Source organism: Carcharhinus amblyrhynchos, chromosome 4, assembly GCF_965287045.1.
Source record: "Carcharhinus amblyrhynchos chromosome 4, sCarAmb.v2.hapA, whole genome shotgun sequence".
In the NCBI taxonomy this organism is placed as follows: Eukaryota; Metazoa; Chordata; class Chondrichthyes; order Carcharhiniformes; family Carcharhinidae; genus Carcharhinus; species Carcharhinus amblyrhynchos.
In genome coordinates this window covers 115,745,758-115,752,084 of record NC_137327.1, presented here as the reverse complement: position 1 = coordinate 115,752,084, position 6,327 = coordinate 115,745,758, and positions in this window count along the sequence as shown.

Here is a 6,327-nt window from a genome sequence, read left to right as displayed (position 1 = left end):
TTCATTCGATGCTCTTGTTAACTGTACAGACCTCCTCTGAACCATGCAACTTGGAACACCCACATTGTTTTACTACTGAATGCGAATTGAGGTAATCTTTGCTCAGCACCGCTGCACTTGCAGCCTAACTGAGCCTTGGAATGTGTTAAGTGCCATTAGTTACTGTTGGTCGGCTCTGTTGCATAGATTCTGTTTATATAAGAACATTGCTTCCAGATTCAACAGGTTCAAATACGTTAAAACACAAATGCAACTGCACCCCCATATGTTTCGCAGTCTCTCCGGCTTAGTTTGAGGCCAGTTTTTAATTTATATTTGTCAGTGAGATTTGCATTATGTGTGAAACAAACAGTCATCCTGGGCTGGGGTGTTGTGTCCAGTGCTGGGCGCCATGCATTGGGAAATGTCTGAAGGCATTGGAGAGACAGCAGAAAGGATCCAGGGATAAGGAACTTCAATTCTGAAGACAGTTGGAGAGGTTGGGATTGTTCTCCTTGGAGAGAAGGAGGCTAAGATTTGATAGAGATGTTCAAAATCATGAGGGGGCTGGACAGAGTAGACAGAGAGAAACTGTTCCCATTGGTGGAAGGATTGAGAATCAGTAGACACAGGTGCACAGTGATTGGCAAAAGAAAGATTGGCGATGTGAAGAAACACCTTTTCATGTAGTCAGTATAGTTAGAAATCTCACAACACCCGGTTAAAGTCCAACAGGTTTATTTGGAATCACAAGCTTTTGGAGCACTGCTCCTTCATCAGGTGAGTGTAGTGAATGGTTAGGGTGTGGAAAGCAGTACCTCAGAGGATGCTGGAGGGAGTTCAATTGAGGCTTTCAAGAGGGAGTTAGATAATTATCTGGAAAGAAAGAATGTGCAAGGTTACAGGGAGAAGGCAGGAGGTGTGGCATGAGGTGAATTGCTCCTTCAGAGAGACAATGGGCAAATGGTCTCCTTATCAGCTGGAATAACTTTGTGATTGTACGCTGTCCCAGAGTCCCCTGTAATCCCAGTTAACAGGCAGTGTTCCACATTGGATTATATCTGAGAGGCGTGTTCCCAATTAATATAATGTGACTTTTTAACAATTATATCTGGACATAATGCAGAAATACAATTCACATTTGTAACAGTTTACAGTGAAAGCAGTTATTAGTTGTCCAGTAACTTGGTCAGCTACTTCGAAAAGATCCATTTCTGATTCTTCTGTAAATGATTTCCAGCCTCGCTCTGTTTCTTGGCTTGTATGAAACTCTTTTGCAAAGTCTGCATGGAGGGGTGGCATGGACAAGTTGGGCCGAAGGGTCTGTTTCTATGCTGTAAACCTCTGTGACTCTATGACTCTGCCTGTCAGTTTTTTAGTGTTGAGATTCTAATGTGTATTGGGTAAATTTGGAGCAATGCAGAGTGAGACCAGCAATATTTAAACTTGGAATTCTGTTGCTGTTCGTATTCCAATCAAAGAACATGAAAAGAATAAAGATTTACATTTCTTTGTATCTGTTCATGTCTGAGGAAGATCATCCAATGACCGCATCGATTCTTCTTTCAAATATGTTACTGCTGAAATGTTGGCAAATACAGTAACCATGCTTCACCAAGAACATAGACTGATGTCTATTGTTCTCCTATGAGGAAGGTTTAAAACCCTAACCCTAGCCATTAACCCTAACTCTAATACCTGACCCCTAACTCCTGACCTCTAACCCTAACCCTAACACTAGCCCCGACCCTAACCCTAACCCTTACCCTCACCCTCACCATCACCCTCACCCTATTCAACCCCTCAGCCCCCCCACCCTAACCATTTGTTTTTTATTGAGGGAGGAATTTGACAATTGTAGACTGATCTGATCTAAATCATTTCTGTGAGTCTTTGAATGATCTATTTCATTCGTCCCTGCTCTTTCCCCATATTCCTGTCTAATGTTCCGTTCAAATATTTATCCAATTCTCTTTCTGAAAGTTCCCAGTCAGCTTCCGCAGCACTTTCAGACAATGCTTTCCAGATCACACCAACTCACTAAAAAAAGAGCTTCTCATCTCCCCCTCTGGTTCTATTGATTATCACCCTCAGTCTGTGATTTCCTGTTTACTGACGTTCCTGCCACACGGTGTCCCATTATTTACACTATCAAAACTGACAAGATTTTGAACACCCCAATTAGATCTCCCCCGAACTGTCTCTGCTCCAAATAGAGCAACCCCATCTTCTCCAGTCCCTCTGCATTCACTGAAATCTCTCCCCGGTACAATCTAGTAAATCTCCTCTCCACTCTCTCCAAAGCGCCCTCTTCACGTCCTTCTGAATGAACTGAACAGAACTGACCCAATCCTAGGATTTAGTCTCTGTTTTGCAAAGGGATAGTTCCTTCCCTTGCTTTATAAGCACATAAGAAGTAGGAGCAGGAGTAGGCCATCTAGCCCTTCGAGCCTGCCCCGCCATTCAGTAAGATCATGGCTGATCTGAAGTGGATCAATTCCACTTTCCCACTCTCTCCCCATAACCCTTAATTCCCCTGTCTATCAGAAACCTATCTACCCGTGACTTAAATATATTTAGCGAGGTAGTCTCCACCACTTCAACGGGCAGAGAATTCCAGAGATTCACTACCCTTTGAGTGAAGAAGTTCCTCCTCAACTCTGATCTAAACTGCCCCCCTCTTATCTTGAGGCTGTGCCCTCTAGTTCTACTATCCTTTCTAAGCGGGAAGAATCTGTCTACCTCTACCCTATCCATCCCCTTCGTTATCTTATATGTCTCTTTATTACACAACTCCACCATTAACAAAGCCAAGTATACTATTTTTTAACAATCTTCTTAATCTGAACCGTCACCTTTAAAGGCACATTCCCCCTCCTCTTCATTCCCCCTCCTCTTCATTCTACCATTTTGTTTCATTTGCCTCTTCTTGTCTTTCCTGCCAAGATATATTCTCTGTTCCTCTCTCTGTGACATTTAATCTTCCATGTGTTAACAATTTCACCAGGTTTTGTCTGTGAAATCTCTATTTGTCATAGTCATAGAGTCACAGAGGTTTACAACAAGGAAACAGGCCCTTCAGCCCAACATGTCCATGCCGTCCTTTTGTTTTAAACCCTTAGCTAGTCCCAATTGTCTGCATTTGGCCCATATTCCTCTATACCCATCTTACCCATGTAACTATCTAAATTTTTTTAAACGACAAAATTGTATCTGTCTCTACTATTACCTCTGGCAGCTTGTTCCAGGCACTCACTACCGTCTGTGTGAAATAATTGCCACTCTGGACACTTTTGTATCTCTCCTCTGTCATCTTAAACCTATGCCCTGTAGTTTAAGACTCCACTACCTTTGGGAAAAGATATTAACTTTCTAGCTGATCTGTGACCCTCATTATTTTATAGATGTCTATAAGGTCACCCCCCAGCCTCCCACGCTCCAGTGAGAAAAGTCCGAGTATATTCAGCCTCTCCTTATAAATCAAACCATCAAGTCCCAGTGGTATCCTAGTAAATATTTTCTGCACTCTTTCTAGTTTAATGATATCCTTTCTATAATAGGGTGACCAGAACTGCACACAGTAATCCAAGTGTGGCCTTACCAATGTTTTATACAACTTCAACAAGATGTCGCAACTCCTGTATTCAGTGTTCTGACCAATGAAACCAAGCATGCTGAATGTCTCCTTCACCACTCTATTCACCTGTGACTCCACTTTCAAGAAGCTATGAACCTAAATCTTTTTGTTCTGTAATTCTCGCCAATGCCCCACCATTAACTGAATAATTCCTGCCCTGGTTCAATCTACCAAAATGCATCACCTTGCATGTATCTGAATTAAACTCCATCTGCCATTCATCAGCCCACTGGCCCAATTGACCAAGATCCCTTTGCAATTGGAGATAACCTTCTTCACTTTCTACTACGCCACCAATCTTGGTGTCATCTGCAAACTTATTAACCCTGCCTCCTATATTCTCATTCAAATCATTAATATAAATGACAAATAACAGTGGACTTAGCACTGATCCCTGAGGCACACCGCTCATCACAGGCCTCCAGTTTGAAAAACAACCCTCCACAACCACACTTTGGCTTCTGTCACCAAGCCAGTTTTGTATCCATTTAGTTACCTAACTCTGGATGCCGTGAGATTTAACCTTGTGCAAAAACCTACCATACGGTACTTTGTCAAAGGCCTTGCTAAAGCCCATGTAGACAACATCAACTGCACTGCCCTCATCTATCTTCTTGGTTACCCCTTCAAAAAGCTCAATCAAATTTGTGAGACATGATTTTTCACACACAACGCCATGCTGACTGTCCCTAATCGGTCCTTGCATCTCAAAATGCCTGTAGATAATGCCTGTCAAAATACCCACAACTTACAACTTATCCACCATAGATGTAAGGCTCACTGGCCTGTAGTTCTCAGGATTTTCCCTGAAGTCCTTTTTAAACAAAGGCACAACATTTGCCACTCTCCAACCTTCAGGCACCTCACCTGTGACTATTGATGATCAAATATTTCTGCTAGGGGACCTGCAATTTCCTCCCTAGCCTCCCGCAATGTCCTGGGATACATTTCATCAGGTCCCAGGGATTTATCTACCTTGATATGCTTTAAGACTTCCAGAACCTCCTTCTCTGTTATATGTACATTCCTCAAGACATCACTATTTATGTCCCCAAGTACCCTAACATCCGTGCTTTTCTCAACAGTAAATACTGATGTCCCTATCATTTGCTATGTTTCTGGGTTTTGTCAAATACAAACTTTGACAGTATGCCTTCCATATCCAATACAGCTTTTTAATGTTGGAATATTGCCCACAAAAGTGGAAGTAGGAGGAGGCTATTCAGCCCGTCGAACCTGGGGATCAATACCTCATTTTGCCTTTGTTCCAATATTTTTGATATTCAACAAATATCCAGTGATCTTCATTTTTAAAATGCCGTTTAATTTCCTGTGTCCCCGTCTTTCTGTTTCCTCTGTGTGGTAATGTACTTGTTGACTTTTTTGCCTCAATAAACCACCTCCAATATTAAGATTGAGTCACTTTCCTTCTGCATTCTCCACCAGAGCAACTGGTTTCTCTATCAGTCCCTCTTGTTCCTCTATCCACCTCTCTCATTCCTTAATCCATCTCTCTTGTTCCTCTATCCATCTCTCTCATTCCTTTATCAGCTTCTCTTGTTTCTCTATCCATCACTCATGGAGAAATCTAGAACCGGGGACTGGATTTAAAGGTTAAAGGTTAAATCCTTGGAAAGACGGAGATTGAGGGGGGACATGATAGAGGTATATAAGATACTGAAGGGAATAGACAGAGTCAATAGTGAGAGACTGCTCCCTAGATTGGTTACAAATACAAGAGGACATGATTTAAGGGTGAGGGGGGAAAGGTATAATTTGGATATGAGAGGAAGGTTCTTTACGCAGAGAGTTGTAGGGGTATGGAATACGCTACCGAGTAGGGTGGTGGAGGCGGGAACATTGGACTCGTTTAAGGTTCAGTTAGATAGACACATGAGTGGAACGAGGATGGAGGGTTATGGTAGGGGTTATTAAATAAGGGTTAGAACCTCGGGAGACACCGGAAAAGCAGGCTTGTGATTAACGTTTTTGTCTTTTATTCCACAGGTGGAGGTCCACCTCGTTGTCAAACGAGGGGCATGCACACGGTGGGTCGTGCGTGGGCTACTCTTGGAGGTTCCGGGAGTGGCCTAGTACTTCGTGTCGGTGTGTGTGCTTGATCCTGGACCGGTAGAAGGGCGCCGCAACAGCTCGGTGACTAGCACTGCTAGCTGTGCAGATACATGGATTTGGGCCTGTGTCTGTGGGAGTTTGTGCATTCTCCCTGTGGATGTGTGGGTTTCCTCCGGGCGCTCCGGTTTCCTCCCACACCCCAAAGATGTGCTCTTAGGCTGATTGGTTTTACCAAATTGACACGATTCTCCCCTGAATCTGGCTAAGTCAGGGGTTCTATTCGTAGATACGCAGGGTAGAATAGGTGTAGGGTGATGCGGCGGCGCGGGCTCGTTGGGCCGAAGGGTCTGTTTCCCGTGCTGGGTTGTTCTTTGTTCTTTGTTGTTAAAGATGCGGGAGCCTTTTAAGGAGCAGTTGATCGGAGTGCAGGACAGGTGTGTGTCTGTGAAGAGGGAGGATAGGAAAGGCAGGATTCAGGAACCGTGGATGACCAGGGAAATTGTGAGTCTCTTCAAAAAGTAAAAGGATGCATACATGAGGTCTAGGCAACTAAAAACAGAAGAATACAAGGAAAGTAGAAAAGAGCTCAAACAAGGAGTTAGGAGGGCAAGAATGGGTCATGAAATGCCCTTGGCAGA